Raw genomic sequence first — 21,268 nt, 5'->3', positions numbered from 1 at the left:
TGAGATATTGACCCAAATTTTGCTGTGGCAGGGCATCCAATGGCGTCTGCCGTTAGCCAAACTTGCTCTTGCATGTTTAGGTTTTTAAATTTTTTTCATGGCAAGTTGCTGAAAGTGTGAGCTGATAAAGTTGCAGCGAAAGAAACAGGGCATCTGGGACCTGAGTTAATAGGGCAAGAAACTGGGTATCTCCTTAACCAATCAGATTTAAGGATTGAGAAATAAACAGCGCAAGGACTGAGAGGGAGTGTAAGTTCGAGTGGGTGAATTCAATGTAAAATCAGCTACAGAAAGAAGTAAAGAGGGGGAAAGGAAGATTAGATTAAGAGAGAGAAAAAGAGATGGAAAGGAAAAGTGAAAAAAAAAGTAAAATGTCAAATTTTACATTTTTAAAATCTCCAACAACAATTAAACTCCACACTTGTACTGGTTAATTTTCAGTGCCAGAGAGATTAATTGGCAATAATTAACACTTATCAAGTCGTTAAAAGGGTATTTAGACTGGAATGGACAAAACATAACGTACAGTGACGAGTTTAGTTCGTATCTACCGAGCAAATACTGCAACTTCACGCCGTTCAATGGATTTCAATGGTGAGGCAGTCAGCGAGATGCCGTTTTCGCGAAGCTAACAGTGGTGTGGCGCATCTCGGACACCAACTTTTGGATATTTGAGTCTAACCGCACATCTGCCCCTCCACTGAAGTTGCTGTAGCATTTGCGCATAAATAATGGCGAGCGCCACTAACCTCACCATTATTTTGACAGCAAAATGTGAGCCAATGTCCAGATAATCTGTTTTAGTGATGTTGGTTGAAGGATAAATATTGGCCAGAACACTGGGAGAATTACCTGCTCTTCTTCGAATAGTGCCATGGGTTCTTTTACAACCTCCTGAGAGGCCAGACTTGATTTAACATGTCAATAAAAAATAACACTGAACAACTGTTTTTAATGCTTCACAGTTTTAATACAGTCCTACTTAGACTTGTCGGCATGTTGGGGACCATTCGAATTTGTCTACATAAATGGTTTGTCGAAATAAGCAGACATTACATATATTTGGATGTTTGACATTTCGTAAATGTAAGTTAAATTAAAATTATAATTAAAATTATTTATATACAAAGAATAATAAATATTATAATATAATATATAAATCTAAAAATAAAACCACTGTCACAGAACTTCTGAATTTTAAATTTACATGAATATTCCTTGATTTATTTTTAAAGATAGGCACTTAAGTGTAGACTGTTTCAAACGTGCCATTTGCTTTTATCGCATTAGCGCTTGTAGCTTATCCAAATATTTCGCTGTTCCTTCCATTTCTTTCAGTGGTTCCGATTGAGAAGTTTGAAATCCTTCACATATACTTAATGCTTCTTTACACGTTACACCCATATATTGGCGTCGATGGACTCCTCATCATTGTTTTCAGGTTGCTGGGCTTCTTGTTGACTGTCTTCTTGGCCCTTCTTTCCTGGGGCGATGATATCTTCATCTGCCATTGCCGCAGTGCTCATTTGCATCCACATTAATAGTAAGATTTATGAAGTCTTCTTTTTGCAAGCCAAGGGCGTCATGCAGAACTTGATCGGCGCCAGGCCAGCAGCGTTCAGGAAAATGTGATTTACATGCGGTCTAACTAGTGGTCCCTTAAAGGGATCGCTGGAGGCTGCCACTGAAAAGGTAAGTTTTTAAAAATACTTGCCTGAATGTGGAGTCAGGAGGTGCAGGAGTGCTCTTCCAGGCTCCACTGCAGTGCCGAAGTCCATTGCTGGACCCCGCTCAACCCCCTCCCTTTAGCTCACTTCTCCCCCTCTCCCGATTGCTTTCCCCCCCCCTTCTTCTGGTCGCTCCCCTCTCCCACAATCTACCGGAGGGCTGCTGCCACTAGCCTGAAATTGAAATCCTTTTTGCCGGCGGGCTGCCTGGGGATGTCCAGGCGTTTGCAGCTCACTGACCTGAGGCGCAATATCGGGTGCACCTTGGGCCCACCCGTTCCGGCGTGGGGATCGCTCGCAGGTCATCGCAAACCAATTTCTAGACCTTTGTCAATATGGACTTGAGGTATTTGTGTATCAGGGCTCGCATTTTTACGTGTGCCACTTACTGCTTTGATACTTGTGTCAGGCCCCAGCTCCAAAAGGTTGGACACCTCTGCTGTACAGTACCAGCCTGAGCAGCAGCGCTATAGCAATAGCTGAAGCTGATGTGGCACAGAGCAGCCAGTGCACTACAGCTGATGCTCCAGCTGATCCTGAATGGAAGTCTTTGTTTCTATTGTTTAAAAGGGACAAATTAATAAACACATTTGTTGAAAGCAGCAGGTTTTGAAAACTCCGATTAGAGTCAAACCAGCTCTCTGTGTTTCAACAGCAATCAGTGGTTTTTGAAACTGCTCCTGAACCAGCAGAAGGCGAGCATAAGTCCAATTGGAGAATTTAAAATCTGTCATTAGCAACAGATGTGTTTGCAAAATTGTACCTTTTAAATAGCAGAAACTTAAACTTGAGTTCTGAGATACACTGGAGTTAGATATACTATATGCAGCTGATACAGTAGTGCAACAGTCCAGCTCATAAAGTCCAGCACAGCAGTCCAGCTGATACAGTACAGCACAACAGTCCAGATGATACAGTGCAGCACAACAGTCCAGATGATACAGTACAGCACAACAGTCCAGATGATACAGTACAGCACAACAGTCCAGGTGATACAGTGCAGCACAACAGTCCAGATGATACAGTACAGCACAACAGTCCAGATGATACAGTACAGCACAACAGTCCAGATGATACAGTGCAGCACAACAGTCCAGGTGATACAGTACAGCACAACAGTCCAGGTGATACAGTACAGCACAACAGTCCAGATGATACCATACAGCACAACAGTCCAGATGATACAGTACAGCACAACAGTCCAGATGATACAGTACAGCATAACAGTCCAGATGATACAGTACAGCATAACAGTCCAGATGATACCACACAGCACAACAGTCCAGATGATACAGTACAGCATAACAGTCCAGATGATACCATACAGCACAACAGTCCAGATGATACAGTACAGCACAACAGTCCAGATGATACAGTACAGCATAACAGTCCAGATGATACCACACAGCACAACAGTCCAGATGATACAGTACAGCATAACAGTCCAGATGATACCGTACAGCACAGCAGTCCAGTTGATAGAGTAGAGCACAGCAGTCCAGCTGATACAGTGCAGCACAACAGTCCAGCTGATAGAGTAGAGCACAACAGTCCAGATGATACAGTGCAGCACAGCAGTCCAGATGATACAGTACAACATAGCAGTCCAGCTGATACAGTACAGCACAGCAGTCCAAATGATACAGTACAGTACAGTTCAGCTGATACAGTCCAGCGCAGTTCAGCTGATACAGTCCAGCGCAGCAGTCCAGCTGATTCAGTACAGCACAGCAGTCCAGCTGATACAGTACAGCTGATACAGTACAGCACAGCAGTCCAAATGATACAGTACAGTACAGTTCAGCTGATACAGTACAGCACAGCAGTCCAGCTGATTCAGTACAGCACAGCACTCCAGCTGATATAGTACAGCACAGCACTCCAGCTGATACAATACAGCACAGCACTCCAGCTGACAGTACAGCACAGCAGTCCAGCTGATTCAGTCCAGCACAGCACTCCAGCTGACAGTACAGCACAGCAGTCCAGCTGATTCAGTCCAGCACAGCAGTCCAGCTGATTCAGTCCAGCACAGCACTCCAGCTGACAGTCCAGCACAGCAGTCCAGCTGATTCAGTCCAGCACAGCAGTCCAGCTGATTCAGTCCAGCACAGCAGTCCAGCTGATACAGTCCAGCACAGCAGTTCAGCTGATCCCATGCTGATGCTTAAATTTCTATGATCCTAAAATGCATACTTTATCAAATTTGCTGATCAAGGCACAATCAAAAATTGATCCCATAAAGGACGAAATTTTGAAAACATTGTACCACTTGATAGCAAAATTGTACTTGTTATTGTAGATTACAAAAATGACAAGATTTGTCATGGGATGTCACAGGATGACAAATCACTAGCCTTACTCAGGAGTGGCAATGAGTCTGATTAGTTCTTCACTCACGGGAAAGACTAGGATAACTGACTCATCTGCTTATATACCACAGGATTTTTCACACTGACGAAAGAATTGTTCTAGCTTCGTATATGCACTATACAATTTTTCTATTTAAATGATCAGTGCTTACTTATTTCTATATTATGATAGTAAAATATATGCAGAATAACAGAAGACTGGGAGGATGTCACAAGACTGTTACACTCGAGTGATTCAGATCACATCATATGGTTATATGCCCTTGTATACATTTCTAGCCATTTAAAAAAAATTATATGAACAATTTCTTTTTTCTTTTTAAAACCATTTGCAAACTTCTCCCATCAACTTCAAGTTTTGCTACAAAAAATTGTATCTTCCATTATCACCACTTGATAATGCAGCTGCTTAATGCTGCCTTGTGTTTGAAGTTTCTCATTTTTAGCACACATTTGCATATGAGGCTCAGTCAGTTTACACTGTGTGCACATAGTGCGTCATACACTCATGTTTTTCACATGAGCGCTAAATGTGTTGGCAGAGCTGTATGTGCTTGGGCAGCATTGTGGAGGAGCAGCCTGTAGCATTCTGCTGGTTATGCCTTTCTGGGAGGTTGAGTGTGTTGACGGGCTGGACTGAGTCACCACTGTGGGGTTCAGGGAGGGTGTTGATCTCTTGTTCTGCTCTGGTTGTGCTGACTGGCCTTTTTTGGGGCAGGGACAGGTGGGACTAATCATACCAAGTATGTGTCTGAAAAAGGAGGAGGGGGGCATCTAAATTGCCTGGTATTTCTCTAGTTCCAGGCAAAAATTGTGGATTACCCATTCAGACTGGCCTAAAAACCATGTGCATTTTCATCAAATGACAGAAAGAGGGGAATATCTGAAATTATAACTAAGGAGATATCAGAGATGAAAGTCTTCTCACATCATAGGAAGAGAGTATTTTATATGGCTATTAAAACTCCTGTATACAATAAATGCTAAATAACTGCAAGTATAATAACTGAGTGTGGAATTTCCTTTCAATTTTCTTTTTGAATTGTTTCTTTTAAAATAAAAGATTCAGGCTAAGTGTTGTGGACATGAAGCATGGCGGTAAAATATACACGGTGCGAATTTCTTCACGAGTTCTCTCGGTCGGCCGCCGCGATGTCAGCAGAAGATCGGCGGAATCTCCGTTCACGCTGTGTGTCCGGGGCTTCTGCCGAAGTTACGGCGTTCGATCAGGAGAATACCTGAGGTAATTCTCGCCGACAACCTATGGAGCATTATTGTATCCACTAAAAATGTAAACTTCTATGTGATGTGCTCACTGTCAACAAATTGGACCTGATATGTCACATTGACAATAAACAAAGTCCTCATGCATTTCATTTCACATTTCCATTCAAGAGGATGGTTACTGTCGTGTAACCTGACCCAGTAGCAGCTGGCCTTGCATAGGGTCTGTACAATCTCACTCAAAAATAAATTGAAAAATAGAGTTCATTTACTCAGTCACAGAAAACATCTCGCTCAGTTTGACATTTTATATATACCAGGTGAACAATTGTTTCAAAACGTTATATTCAGTAATGTTGGCTGTCAGTCAGGACTCTTAACAATGCATTTTCTGGTCCCTCGCAATTATTGCTGCTAATAACACATCATCTTGAAAGTGGTGTCCAAATATTTAGAGAATAATTACATTTAAGATTGGCACACAGACAGTTAATATAAACAAGATAATCCAGTTGTACAGGATACAGTTTCAGTCTTGTCTCTGTTGTACCTCCAAGTTCAATCATGGCCTTTGACATGACATAGCAGCTGCAAAAATGATGTTGTAATGGATTACATATACTTTCACTGGCTCTCATTTCCTTTGGTAATAGTAAGAAGGATTTGTGCAACAACTGGTTGACATATGCTGCATTACCTGGGGCAGTTCAGGTCTTTACTTTCTCGAGGTAGTGAAAGAATTTTCCGCGACTAGAAAGTGTAATATTTTCTGGGCATTTACTTTCAATCTTTTAATTTAAAACATACAGCTGAACTTTCTCTGATTCTTCTAAGTGAAGGATCAAAAATAGCAGAGCCCTACATTTTAGAGACATGTACATGTTATTTATTTTTTTTATTTTTCCCCCCTTTTTGCAACATTTTTCTTTTTGTTTTATCTATTGTGCTTGAAGATTTCAATAAATGTTTTAAATAGAGGATACATTATGGGACAGAACAGGGTTACTGACGAGCCTGAAGGGTGAGTAAGTTGTGCAGACTTGACTTACACAACCCCTGTTGTATATTTTATTTATGCCATATGTTGAATGATTCTAGCAGTAGATCTAAGTTTATCTTTAAATTAAGAAACCTAGGTGAAGGACCAATGACCATAGCACAAGATTGAAAACAGTAGGAGAGAAGTCAAGGGAAATCAATAATAATAGCTAGACAATGTCAAGCTTTGAGTTTTAAAAGAAGAAAGAAAATACTGAGGGAGGAAAGGAGTGCCACAGTTTTGCAACAATGAGAAAGAATGAGTTGGAGTAATATATTCTGTGCAGTCTTGATTGAGGATGGTGAACAATGTGTAGAATACTGTATTTGGAGCTCAGGAAGAAAATGAGAGGTGTTCATTTAAGTTCATTTAGGAAAATTAAGACAACATATTAACTATTTTATTCTGGTACTTACTATTATGGAAGGTTTCTGTGCACACTGGGTTGCATGGTACTTGTTGAGTTTATTATGGAGTTGGGCTGGCTACTGTGCACAATATATTGGAAAATAGCAGAAAAAGCTTTTGTGATCATAGAGTAAGACAATTATAATGACACAATTTACCAGCGAGACTTTTGCTGTCTGAAGTGCTGTAGCACATTGTTTAAAACTGGAACAACAGAATGCAGTTTTAAGACTTGTCATTATCAGATGTGCATGTGTACCATGGTTCGTCGTTTAGAAGACGAGAAATTGAAATCACTGTTTGGAGGTGGTCTTGCACGTGCGTCTGTGAAGTGGATGATACTGTAGTTCACTCTAGGGGAGAAGGCCTACCGCCTCTCGGTCCCAGCCTGTTCTCCTGTCTTTCTGGATTCTCCAGTGTAGCCGATCCCCTCTCTCTGACCCTAATGTCTTATTCATCTCTCTCCAGCTTCCAGTCTCCTGTTCCTCTTTCTCAGGTTTCTGGATTCCTTCTTCCTATCTGTGGCAGCACATAGAACAGTCCCGTGCAACTTAAAATCAATCTTCCCGCTCTCTGTTGTGACTAATGGGGTGTTTCATATGCAGTTCATAGATTTTTCAGTTTTTTTTGGCTGAAAAGTAGGAAGGGTCGTCTTATACAGTATGTGTGTGACATGATGCATTGCACAATTTGAGGAGTCAAGTAAGTGCCATGTTCAAATTAATCTTCTGCAAATAACCCACTGGACGGCGTAATCATAAAAAAATGAAACATACAATGCTATAGTTTAAAGGCAGGATATGCCAGAACTGGCATTCTTGACAGTGAAATCAGTGACCTTTTTATTCTACCGCCATCAATCCACCACTATCAATATGTCAGTTGAAAAAGTGATTTGTTTAAGGTCTGTAATACACTGCAGGTTGTACATTTGTACCGTGATTCCCCACATAGGGAGTTCCCTGTCTTGCCCATACCATCGTGTTGAGGTGGCGTGAAGAGGCATGGGAGAGAAAATAGAAGGAAGAGCCATTCTTGGCTCCTCTGACACACCTCTTAGAGGCTGCTGTCAGACGGATAAAGGCAAGCCACTTACTCACCTGTTGATCTAATGGATGGAGTGGAAGCATTTAAACAGGAGAGAATAAAGAAATACCGTAGTAATTTTCTAAAAAATTGCATAACAAGTAGAATAGCAAGGTCTACGATTTAAAAATAGCCTGTGTCATCCCAACCATTTGCAGCCTGACCTTAGTTCTCAGGCAACATGTAAGGATAAGGGATCGGCCAATTAGGACTGAGACGAGGAGAAATTTCTTCACTCAGAGGGTTATGAATTTTTGGAATTCTCTACCCCAGACGGCTGTGGAAGCTCAATGGTTGATTATATTCATGGCTAAGAGCGATAGATTTTTGGACTCTAAGGGAATCAAGGGATATGGGTTCGGGCAGGAAAGTGGAGTTGAGGTCGAAGATCAATCATGATCTAATTGAATGGACCAGGCTCGAGGGGCCGTATGGCCTACTCCTGCTCCTATTTCTTATGTTCTTATATTCTTATGACAAACAAGACAGGCTGACCATTGCATCTATACATAAAAAATACTACAGAGAGGTTAGATTTCATTTTGTCATTGAAGAAAACAAAATAATAATAAAATCTATAAAAGAAATTTGAAATGGAAGCCCAGTGCTCCATTGTCTAGGTTGAACAACACGGTGGGAGGTTGTCACCCAGTCTCTATTCAAGGGCAATTTTAATCCTTGTGCTAATAAATAAACAGAAACTCCATACGAACAGCATAATCAATATCAATTTTAACCAATTTATGCCACGCCAACCAAAGTAACCTACAACAGTCTTTTCCCTTCTGTTCAGTAGATGATTAAATTCAATCTGTCATCGAGTAGGTGAGCAACAATAAGAAGGAATGTTGTTTCAGATTAGAGTCGGTGGCTGGAAACAGATTCTCTATTGTTGTTGAATTCTTTGTTTGATGTGCCAAAAGGTAGATGCTACAGTCCACAATTGGCTGGGCAGCACACAGAGCCCACGAGCTGATGTGAATTTAAGGTAAAAGTTTCATTTCTCACGGATGTTATCTAACCAGGGCAGGCAGGACTGGATCAGGCTGTTTTGCTCTGTGTAGGTAAAATAATTCCATCATAGTGTCCTTTCACTTGTGTTAAGGACAATATTGGCAACATCAAACAGTTAGAAACATTGGGGGGGTGGGGGGATATAATTTGATAGGGCCTATTATTGGTCGTAGGCAGCGTGATCCGCTATTAACCCGCGCCCGGTGCTTCCTGCACAGACAGGACGAGACTTTCAGAACTCTGAGGTACAAAGGCATCTGGGTGTCCTAGTACATGAATCACAAAAAGTTAGTATGCAGGTACAGCAAGTGATTAGGAAAGCAAATGGAATATTGTCATTTATTGCAAGGGGAATGGAATATAAAAGTAGAGATGTTTTGCTACAGTTGTACAGGGCATTGGTGAGACCATATCTAGAATACTGTGATGTGGAGATGCCGGTGATGGACTGGGGTTGACAATTGTAAACAATTTTACAACACCAAGTTATAGTCCAACAATTTTATTTGAAAATCACAAGCTTTCGGAGGCTTCCTCCTTCCTCAGGTGAATGTCAAGAAATCCTCAAACCTTTCGCATTTATAAATCACAGAACAATACCTGGTGATTACAGATAGTCTTTCTAACTGCCCGTTGCCAAGGCAATCAAAGTGTTCAGACAGAGAGGTGTTACCTACAGGGCCACCGAATATACAAACAACCAAAAAAAAAAGAGAGAGAGAGAGGCAGAAACATAGAAACATCCGGAAGGAAGAGAAAGACAGCAAATGACCCGTTATATTAAAAACAGATAACATTTGTTCGCTGGTGGGGTTACGTGTAGCGTGACATGAACCCAAGATCCCGGTTGAGGCCGTCCTCATGGGTGCGGAACTTGGCTATTAATTTCTGCTCGACGATTTTGCATTGTCGTGTGTCTCGAAGGCCGCCTTGGAGTACGCTTACCCGAAGGTCGGTGGCTGAATGTCCTTGACTGCTGAAGTGTTCCCCGTCTCGAAGGCCGCCTTGGAGTACGCTTACCCGAAGGTCGGTGGCTGAATGTCCTTCACTGCTGAAGTGTTCCCCTTCAGCAGTCAAGGACATTCAGCCACTGACCTTCGGGTAAGCGTACTCCAAGGCAGCCTTCGAGACACATGACAACACAAAATCATCGAGCAGAAATTGATAGCCAAGTTCCGAACCCATGAGGACGGCCTCAGCCGGGATCTTGGGTTCATGTCACGCTACACGTAACCCCACCAGCGAACAAAAGTTATCTGTTTTTAATATAACGGGTCATTTGCTGTCTTTCTCTTCCTTCCGGATGTTTCTATGTTTCTGCCTCTCTTTTTTTTTTGGTTGTTTGTATATTCGGTGGCCCTGTAGGTAACACCTCTCTGTCTGAACACTTTGATTGCCTTGGCAACGGGCAGTTGGAAAGACTATCTGTAATCACCAGGTATTGTTCTGTGATTTATAAATGCGAAAGGTTCGAGGATTTCTTGACATTCACCTGAGGAAGGAGGAAGCCTCCGAAAGCTTGTGATTTTCAAATAAAATTGTTGGACTATAACTTGGTGTTGTAAAATTGTTTACAATAGAATACTGTGTGCAGTTTTGGTCTCCTCATTTAAGAAAGGACATAATTGCTTTGGAGGTGGTTCGGAGAAAGTTCACTCGACTGATTGCTGGGATGAGGGGGTTATCGTATGAGGAAAGGTTGGACAAGTTAGGCCTGTATACATTGGAGTTTAGAAGAATGAGAGGTGATCTTATTGAAATATATAAGATCCTGAGGGGACTAGAAGGGGTAGATGCTGAGAGGATGTTTCTCCTTGTGGGAGAGACTAGAACTAGGGGCCACAGTTTAAAAATAAGGGTCTCCCATTTAAGACGGAGATGAGGAGAAATTTTTTCTCTCAGAGGGTCGTGGGTCTGTGGAACTTCCTTCCCGAGAGCGGTGGAGGCAGGGTCATTGAATATTTTTAAGGCTGAGTTAGATAGATTCCTGATTAATAAGGGAGTCAAAAGTTATAGTAGGTAGACGGGAAGGTAGGGTTGAGGTCACAATCAGATCAGCCATGATCTTATCAAATGGCAGAGCAGGCTTGTGGGGCCAAATGGACGACTCCTGCTCTTAATTCATATGTTTGTATATTCATATGGCCTCAGTACTTAATTTCAAGCAGCGTTGGAAATCAGTGTTGACGCGAGGAGTCAATGCAATTTGCACTTTTCGCCAGCAGGGGGAGCTCCAGTCTCTTAAAGGGAGGATGTCTCTTAAAATCGCTTAAAGGTAGCCGGTATCTATTAATTGCTAAAAATAACAGTCTGTTGTCCGCAAGGAGTCTGAACGGAGATTAGAAATCGCACTCGTAAAACACAGATGCAAGTCCGTCCCTATGTTTACTCACTGATGAGTTGTTTTAAATCATTGAATAAAGGTTGCGCACTACTATATCCCACATCCTCCAATCTGCATGCCAGACCTCATCAATCTGCCGATCTGAGTTTGTATCGGGCCTGTGAGAGAGCTTGTACCAAGGTTCTTTGCTGATGTGCTAGCAGCCTTGGTGCAAGAGGTAGACAGAAGGAGGGACATCCTATATCCACGGTGGGGGGGGGGGGGCGCGGCAAGAGGCCCTCCAGACATACACTCCCGAGGCAGTGGGAGGCAGCGGAGGACGAAGTCAACGCTAGGCGCATAGTACCACGAACATGGATACAGTGCAGGAAAACGTTCAATGCTTTGACACAAATGGTCAAGGTGAGTGAGGTCAACTGTCAAGTGGCATCTCCAACCAACTGCACCACTAGCTGCATCCACTGCTCCACACACTACACCCCCCATCACCCACATACCAACAAACTCTTTCCATCAGTACTCAACTCTTCCAATCAGATGCTTCCTCTCACCCTCACAAATTACCACTGTTGCAAGCCGCACACCCACAAACTCACAGGCCACACACACTGGCAGCTATTCAACCGTGACAGGCACATCACCCAGACACATGTCCCACTTTTTCCAGGAGAAGGTGGTGCATAACAGGAAGCAGCAGGTGGCAGTGGCATTTAGCATCTTGAGCCTGTTCCGCCATTCTGTGAGATCATGGCAGACCTGTGACCTAACTCCATATACCCTCCTTAACCCCATATCCCTTAATACCCTTGGTTCACAGAAACCTGTCAATCTCAGATTTAGAATTCACAATTGAGCTAGCATCAACTGCCGTTTGCAGAAGAGTGTTCCAAACTTCTCCCATCCTTTGTGTGTAGAAGTGTTTCCTAACTTCACTCCTGCACGTCCTGGCTCTAAATGTTAGGCTATGTCCTAGCGTCCTAATATTCAAGTATAGGAGACCTCCAAAAACACTTACAATTGTCTCGGCAGCCAGAAGCAATAATCCAGCCACTAATCTGTAAATCCTGCATGGTCCCTTTAAATAGATCTGGTGGGGGTTCCTCCAGGCACTCTAAGACACATTCAGATGGTCGTGGTTAAGACTGTGCATTGAGTTGAGCATTAAGTGCCAAAAGGGCGTCTATCACTTTAAATCAGTGTTGCACACTGATTGTATCCATTTTCTCCTTACTTTACATGCAGCCGGCATTTGGAATTTGCGTTTGCGTTAATACCGATACCAAGATGCGTCCGGCGCACATCACGCTGGAAATGTGCCATTTTGGATGTTCGAGAGGCCGTGTAGCGCCGAAACAACGGGCGCTACACGGTCCAATTTAGCGCCCATTTTACTTTGTAATGGTTTCAAACATTTTTTTAATGTTAAGACATACGGAAAGAGATTTTACACAAGAAAAAAACACAAAGAATGATGTTCAAAATACGTGAGATTTGACAGGTGTGTTAGGAGCAGTTTTGATTCATACAGTAAAACGCGATGACCTGAAGCCTGACAATGGGAGACAGAACAGCAGACAGAAGAAGAGCTGAGACTCGCTGTGAAAGTTTGCTCTGTGTGAGGCTCCAGTAAATAGATTTAAATTCTTAGGTTTTTCTCTATTTGCTCTGTGTAAGAGTGTGTGTGTTTTTGGAGGGTATTCTTCTTTACCTTCTTTACTGTTCTCATTATTCTACATGCTGCCTTCAGTTGAGAAGGTTGATGCCTGCAGGGAGCAAGAAGTAAACAATCTACAATGCCACCTAGCAGAATGGATCTTGGAGACTGACCTTGAAGTAGCTGCAGTGCCAGCTAGGATTGAAAGGACTGAAAAGCAGGAATAAATACCTTACAGTTAAAAAGTAATATCCAGGCAGAGCACCCATGCATACTGCCCAGGCTTGAGAGAAAAGCATGATAAAAAAAAATCATGGTACAGGAAGTATGTGTGCTAGACGCAAGACTTAGGAGTATTGGATCGCCTGGGTACAACACAAGGAGGAAAATTGGATGGTGTGAATCGAATGCCCGTGAGGAAGTGGGCCCAATTTTCCATCCATTAATTTCACTATTGGGTGCGCTCCATTGCCAGCTTTCATTGTTCCCTCACCCAGTTTTCTTCTATGCGCTGTACCTAGACAACTCAACGCACTCAGGCAAAATAACAGGAAAAGCTGTCCTTTAATATACGGTCCCCACCATTTACACTGTCCATGTTTATCATGGGCAGTTGCCTATATTGGGCAAATAGCACTAACCATTTGCCAGTACCACAGGAGTCAATTGCAAAGGCGTGCTTATAACATGTTCAGTGCACCGGCTATTTCAGGCAGTGTCTGTGTCTGTTTAAAGAGGGGTGTGCTGACAGTCCCGGTTCATTCTGTGTCTGTTTAAAGAGGGGGGTGCTGACAGTCCCGGTTCATTCTGTGTCTGTTTAAAGAGGGGGGTGCTGACAGTCCCGGTTCATTCTGTATCTGTTTAAAGAGGGGTGTGCTGACAGTCCCGGTTCATTCTGTGTCTGTTTAAAGAGGGGTGTGCTGACAGTCCCAGTTCATTCTGTGTCTGTTTAAAGAGGGGGGTGCTGACAGTCCCGGTTCATTCTGTGTCTGTTTAAAGAGGGGGGTGCTGACAGTCCCGGTTCATTCTGTGTCTGTTTAAAGAGGGGGGTGCTGACAGTCCCGGTTCATTCTGTGTCTGTTTAAAGAGGGGGGTGCTGACAGTCCCGGTTCATTCTGTGTCTGTTTAAAGAGGGGTGTGCTGACAGTCCTGGTTCATTCTGTATCTGTTTAAAGAGGGGTGTGCTGACAGTCCCGGTTCATTCTGTGTCTATTTAAATGATGTGGAGATGCCGGTGATGGACTGGGGTTGACAATTGTAAACAATTTTACAACACCAAGTTATAGTCCAGCAATTTTATTTTAAATTCACAAGCTTTCGGAGGCTTCCTCCTTCGTCAGGTCAACAATGTGAAAATGAAATCCTCGAAATGAAATCGCATTTATAATTCACAGAACAATGCTTGGTGATTACAGACAGTTTTTTCAACTGCCCGTTGCCAAGGCAATCAGTGTGCAGACAGACAGGTGTTACCTGCCAGGTCTCAGAATATACAAATCACCAAAAAAAACAACAAACAAAAAATAAACAGAGATAGAGAGGTAGAAACATAGAAAAGACAGCAACTGACCCGTTATATTAAAAACAGATAACATTTGTTCGCTGGTGGGGTAACGTGTAGCATGACATGAACCCAAGATCCCGGTTGAGGCCGTCCTCATGGGTGCGGAACTTGGCTATCAATTTCTGCTCGACGATTTTACGTTGTCGTGTGTCTCGAAGGCCGCCTTGGAGAACGCTTACCCGAAGGTCGGTGGATGAATGTCCATGACTGTTGAAGTGTTCCTCGACTGGGAGGGAACCCTCCTGTTTGGCGATTGTTGCGCGGTGTCCGTTCATCCGTTGTCGCAGCGTCTGCATGGTCTCGCCAATGTACCATGCTCTGGGGCATCCTTTCCTGCAACGTATGAGGTAGACAACGTTGGCCGAGTCACAGGAGTATGAACCATGTCACGCTACACGTTACCCCACCAGCGAACAAATGTTATCTGTTTTTAATGTAACGGGTCAGTTGCTGTCTTTTCTATGTTTCTACCTCTCTATCTCTGTTTTTTTTTTGTTTGTTGTTTTTTTTGGTGATTTGTATGTTCTGAGACCTGGCAGGTAACACCTGTCTGTCTGCACACTGATTGCCTTGGCAACGGGCAGTTGAAAAAACTGTCTGTAATCACCAAGCATTGTTCTGTGAATTATAAATGCGATTTCATTTCGAGGATTTCATTTTCACATCGTTGACCTGACGAAGGAGGAAGCCTCCGAAAGCTTGTGAATTTAAAATAAAATTGCTGGACTATAACTTGGTGTTGTAAAATTGTTTACAATTGTCTATTTAAAGAGGGGGGTGCTGACAGTCCTGGTTCATTCTGTATCTGTTTAAAGAGGGGGGTGCTGACAGTCCCGGTTCATTCTGTGTCTGTTTAAAGAGGGGGGTGCTGACAGTCCCGGTTCATTCTGTGTCTGTTTAAAGAGGGGTGTGCTGACAGTCCCAGTTCATTCTGTATCTGTTTAAAGAGGGGGGTGCTGACAGTCCCGGTTCATTCTGTGTCTGTTTAAAGAGGGGGGTGCTGACAGTCCCGGTTCATTCTGTATCTGTTCAAAACACACAGGGCGCTAAATTGGGCCATGTAGTGCCCATTGTTTCGGCGCTACACGGCCTCTCTGACATCCAAGATGGCGCTTTGCATGCGCACACTAGTTTCCAGCGTGACGTGTGCCGGACGCCATCTTGGTATAGGAGTTAGTGCATGTGCAAATACCGAACGCTGGAAGCATGTAAAGTAGGGAGAAAATGCATGCAATCAGTGTGCAACGCTGATTTAAAGTGATAGACGCCATTTTGGACCTTAACACTCAACTCAATGCACAGTCTTAACCCTGACTATCTGAACGTGTCTTACAGTGCCTGAAGGACCCCCCACCAGTGCTATATAAAGGGGCCGTGCAGGTGTTGCAGGTTAGTTGATGGATTATTGCTTCTGGCTGCTGGTGGAGCAGAAAGTGCTTTTTGAAGCTCCCTATTCTTACTGAGAGTTCCGAGACTACATTTGAGATTGGTTTGGCAGGTCCTGCCTTATGGGTCAGAAAGTTAAAACCGTGGTTAAACAACATTCCTGCCAACCATGGGTGGTCTGCTAGAGCTCCCGCTGGGCATTGAGCATGATTGGGAGCATGCAGAGAGGCCACACACAGCAGGTCAAGCTGTGAGGAGACGGAGGATGAGGAGGCATAGGATGATCAGCTGGAGAACAGATTGCTGGAGTGCTGTGATGCCCTAGAAGCCCCGTTCCACAGTGGTCCCCAGACCCATGATAGCAGCAGTCTGAGCTTCCAAGGCAGCAGTCTGAACTCCAAATGCAGCAGTCAGACCTTGGATGGCAGATGTTTGTGCTGCAATGGAAGCTGTGATATCAGTCATCAGACGCTGCATCATGGTGGGTTCCACAAGTGCGCTGATGGAGGTGATCACCCATTCCATGTTGGAAAGGATGGGCTCCAAGATCTGCACAAAGCCATGTGCCAAGTTGGAGCTGGACTCATGCCCCTTCTCATTGTGCGCAGGCTTTCTGGCAGGCTTTCTAGTGCCCCAAGCATTTGTTGGTGTACGCCCATCAGCCGTCTTCTGTAGCCAGGCCCATTGAAGTCCACATCTGACCCCACTGCAGCAGAACTAGTGTGCGATCTCGCCCTCCGGTGAGCTGGCACCTGCGGTATCTGTTCCCCCTGCCCTGGCTCCTACGCACTTGTGCTTGGTGTCTCACCACATGCAGATCCCTCCTCTAACCTAGTCATTGTTGTTCCTCCTCCTCCTCCTCCACCACTGCCGCCTGTTCTTGGGTATCTGCAATGACAAAGGGAAACAGGTTGTGTTGTGGAGTGGGGAGAGGGGCAAGTAAGACATGCGTGCTGACAGCATCTGCAGCATGTGAGTCAGAAAAGATTAGTGGTGGTAGAGGCAAGGACCCTCAACTCTTTTAAAAAGTACCTGGACCTGCAGCTAAAGTGCTGTAAGCTGCAGGGCTACGGACCGGGTGCTGGAAGGTGGGATTAGAATGGGCACCTGGTTGTTCTTCGAGCCGGCAAGGACTCGATGGGCCGAATGGCCCCCTTCTGTGCTGTATCTTTTCTATGGTTCTATTATGGGAGGAGGGAGATGTGGAAAAGGAGAAGGAGCATTAGATGTGCAGAGCCCCCTTCATCGGGACCTCCGGCATGGCACGTTGTCACGGCTGCAGCGACGGCCCGCCCAATGATGCGAAGCACTGTCTCCTCTAGGGGGGTGAGAATGAGCAAACGTGCCCGTCCACCCTCAGGTCCCTCCTGCTGCCAGGTGTTATGCACCACCTTCTCCTGCAAGACAGAGGACAGTGTGTCAGTGAGTATCCTCCATGGTGTGTGGGTGATGTGCCTGTCATGGTCAAATAGCTGTCAGTGTGTGTGACCTGTGAATGGTGGTTATGTGGCCTGCAAGTGTGGTACTATGTGCGGGTGAGATGCAGCATGCCGAGTGCAGCATTGCGAATGAATGGGCAGTGTTTGTTGGTGGGTGGGTGACGAGGAGTGTGATGCGTGGAGCAGTGGTGCAGTTGGTAGGATGTGCCACTTGACACTTGCATTCACTCACCTTGACCACTCATGTCAAATCATTGAACTTCTTTTGGCACTGCACCCACGTGCATGGTGCAATCCTCCTGGCATTGACTTCCTGCGCCACAGCCTGCCAATGCCTGCGGAGGGAGCTGCAGTCTGGAGGGTCTCCGGCCACCCTGCGGGTACATGTTGGCCCTCCTTTCATCCACCCCTTCCACCAGGGCCTCCAGAGTATCATCAGAGAAGCATGGAGCCCTCTCACGTGCCGGTCCTGCTATCCTCATGGCCATCTTTCTCTTCTCCAAGTAAGCTGTTTACCTGCCATTTGAAATGTGTACCTGCATCTTTAAGAGGTGCAGGCTGCTGATGACGTGCACTGTGCACGCCCCATTTCCAACTTCCTTATTCTCCGTGCAGCCTCTCAGCAGCACGAGTAGCGCTGGCTGCACGGAGATATCATGGTAAGTAGCAGGCAGCACAAAGTTCATATGCTGCCTGCGTAGGGGCCATCGGGCACGGGGTACTAGCGCATCATGCTACCCCCGCCCGAAAACGGTCCTTATCGAAATTTTCCCCCACAATTTAGAGAAGAAGATGCTGCACTACAATTGCTCCAATTGGTTCGTTGATGAAGGAGTAACTGTTGAGACAGAATTGGAATCCAGTCAGCCATCTGTTTCCTTTTCAGTTCCTGTTCTCTCTCGGTGTCTCTAAAAGACAATACACTGTTTGGATCGGGAATTGATTTTGGATCAGCCATGTGACAGACAGACTAGAATCCATCACTGAATCACCGAGACACAGGGAATGCTGTTAAATCTATCCGAGGAAATCTTTCATAAGTAGTGAGGAGGCTTCATAAATGGTGGGGACTCTTTTTGGTAATACGTATGACCAACCTAGTATGGTTTTACCATTCAGTGCTTATAGCGGGCTACTTACGTTAACACCAACACCACTTAAGTGGCGAGGACTATATTATAAACATATTCTCAATGGTTACACTAGTTGCATTTCTTTTATTTGTGTTGATTGATTTTTAAATTCTAAAATTAATAAAGATTCATATGAACAGTAACAAGTTCTAGGAGCACTGTGACCTCTCTCAAAGCCCAGCACTGACGGGCGACCTCCACCACCCCCAGAAGCCCACTGGGGTCAGCAGCAGAGGTCTCAGGAAGGCACATCCCACCACTCAATGTGGGATCCACCCCCTCCCTGCAGATTTTTGGGACCTATCCCTTTACATTCATTATCGAAACGCACACCCTAAATAGATGGACAGTAAAGATATGGAGCTGATCTCCCATCCTCTGTGGAGATATTCATTTATGTAACTCTAACATTTATCTATCTGCAGGATGGGTGCACCGGTAGTGGCATGACTGGCACAGGCACCTGTCCCTACCACTAATATTGAAGTGACCTTGTCCCTGGGATTTAGGATGGTGCCATGGCAGGGACAAAGTGGTGGCTGAGGTTCTGCCCCGCCACACTTTGTGCCACTAGAATTTGTACATTATGGTATAATTTCTGGGTCCCTGTGAAAACATTTTCCTACAGCCATTACCAAGTGGGTGCGAGAATGCCTGCAAACATGGCTGGTGGTACCTTGACAGGTGTCGACAATCAGACTTCACTAGCTGATAATCACCCTGGCATGCCTTCTTTCATGCAGTATCACGTAAAGGATGACATGCAGTGATTGCTGCAACCTACCTTCAGAGTTGGAGCCACCGCACACTTTTATTTTCTGCCAGTGGGAGGTTTGGTTGCCTCTGATAACAGATGTGTGTGTGAGGGTGTGCGCAGAGCACCTCTCCTGCACTGCAACTGCCCACCTTCTCCGTGAGGTCTTCCGCTTCTTCCCAGCTCCTCACATCGGGGGAACCCATTGAGGGTGCTGTGGAGAAAGAAATAAAACAATGGGCACAAAGGCTCATGAGAACGTTTAGGGCCAATTGTAATCCCGAAAACGGGAAATCAGTGCAACATCTTACTCACTGAACTGACACTGAGCATGCGCACCTCCCCCCAACACCCCCTCCCCCACCCCCCCCCCCGCCATTTTAACAGGCAGGTGAGGGCCTCATTGACATTCAAAAGTTGAGGTCAGATGACGTATTTGAGACCCAGATGGCTTTTTAATTTACAACAGCACGCCTGGTGTCCAGTGCCGACCTTGCCAGGAACACCATGGAGCAGCAGGCCCAGAAGAGGGCTAAAAAGATGAATACATTAAATTTTTAAAAGGCTTCCTTGTGGGCCAGGAGGAGCAGGAGTTCTAAGGAATTCAAAGGCCTTCCTTGCACTGGGCTTCCCTCTTCTCCCCACCCCCCCCAAACCCCCTCCCACCCCCCCCGATAGCAATCGCCTATCACCCACCTCCCCCCATCCACAACTGACTGCTGGCGGCCTCCTGCCACGCTCACCCGAGCGGGAGTCGGGCCTAGTGTATTTAAATGAGGTCCGGGAGTTAAAATGACCCTGGTCTCATGTCAGCGAGCCGCTGGCCCAAGCTCGCTGCTCGCTCCAAGTTAAAATTGGGGCTGACCTGTCCTGAAAAACGTTAGAGAAATGGCCTCAATATAGCAGAAGGAAATTACTCTGTGAGCTTTTAAATTTACTTAGCTGCACTGCCCATTCCCTGGCAATCCTGGACAGCCAGTCACAATGTATATTAGTTTCAAAGGCCTCAGACACGGTGCTAAACCAGGAAAAAGATGCAGAAGCCTCAGAACAGCATCATTCTGATAAGAAAAATCAGCTTTTACATGTTCTCGGGAAAATTTGTGATTGATCAGTGAAGATTTTTTTTTAGTGTGTCTATGGGGGAGGGGGAATAGTTAGTGAATTCTTAAAACACCATAACATGAAAGAGTTCCCTGTGACCATACAGGGCCAATTTATACTAGCCTGCACAATAGCTAAGTACTTGTGACTATCAATTAAAGGGCTGTTGTTCGTTAGCATGCTACAATACACAGATAGCTGCTTGTAGCGGGAAAAGTCTAACAGACTTAAAATGACAATTTAACATCAGTGGGCAAACCACTAAACTGAACTGCAGCCAGCATTGACACCCCTAGTTTAGTTTTGGAGTAGCTTTGAACTCAGCATAGTTGATGCATACAATTAAGGTCACATTCCCTGGAGTCAATCTCAAGAGGGTTCATGAGCACTATTTGATAAATCAACTCCAAATGTAATGGTATACTGTTACAATCTTTGATTCATTACACAAACTCATGGCATTGAATTCAAGTTGGCAATGTAAAGGTATTGCTGCTGATTGCATTTTACATTTAGGCAATTTTTATGTAATATAGTACAGTGTATACAAGCGCAGAACTACCCTTTTTTTTCTCTCAAGCATAAAAAAATAAAATCATGGGCCAGAATTTTCTGGCACAATAACAGGGAATTTAATGCACACACCGTTATTAATGTGTAAATCATCCAGGAACTTGTGGCGAGGAAGAGATACCCCGTCAATTGCGAATTGCCACAAGTTGCTGGACAATTTGTGCTGTTCCGCCGTTAGCCATGTGAAAATGGGAGCTCGCCGTCAACCTCCCCATGAGTTTCAAGAAATTGCTGCATTTGCGCATTAATTGCCAATCAAACTCGTCGTAGAAAGTCAGGGCTGGTACTTTACAGTGGAAATACCTTTTTAATGATGAGATTTATGTTCCTGTAATACCACTCAATCTCTCCAGCCCAGAAAGGGAACAATTGAAACTGTGGAGTCACATTCCGACAGGTAGTAAATTGTCAGAGATTTTTAAAATTTAAAATTTAACATTTTGTTTC

The 21,268-nt window shown here is 44.5% G+C and overlaps 1 long non-coding RNA gene across 10 annotated transcripts in view; it reads right to left on the bottom strand.

The window, feature by feature from the left end:
- The window catches only part of LOC137339941 (uncharacterized), a 192,083-nt gene that overhangs the window by 144,638 nt on the left and 26,177 nt on the right, over positions 1-21,268 (bottom strand). For 4 of the 10 annotated variants that reach the window (XR_010966650.1, XR_010966646.1, XR_010966663.1 and 1 more), the window contains exon 2: positions 19,175-19,358. This is a non-coding gene — a long non-coding RNA (uncharacterized lncRNA). Of the gene's footprint in view, positions 1-5,604; positions 7,402-7,428; positions 7,513-14,148; positions 14,766-16,649; positions 16,707-16,850; positions 17,216-19,174; positions 19,359-21,268 lie in introns of those variants that run through there. The other 6 variants (XR_010966648.1, XR_010966639.1, XR_010966641.1 and 3 more) reach the window with 6 other exon arrangements.

This window comes from Heptranchias perlo, chromosome 2, assembly GCF_035084215.1.
Source record: "Heptranchias perlo isolate sHepPer1 chromosome 2, sHepPer1.hap1, whole genome shotgun sequence".
NCBI lineage: Eukaryota > Metazoa > Chordata > Chondrichthyes > Hexanchiformes > Hexanchidae > Heptranchias > Heptranchias perlo.
This window is presented reverse-complemented; position numbering and strand designations above follow the sequence as displayed.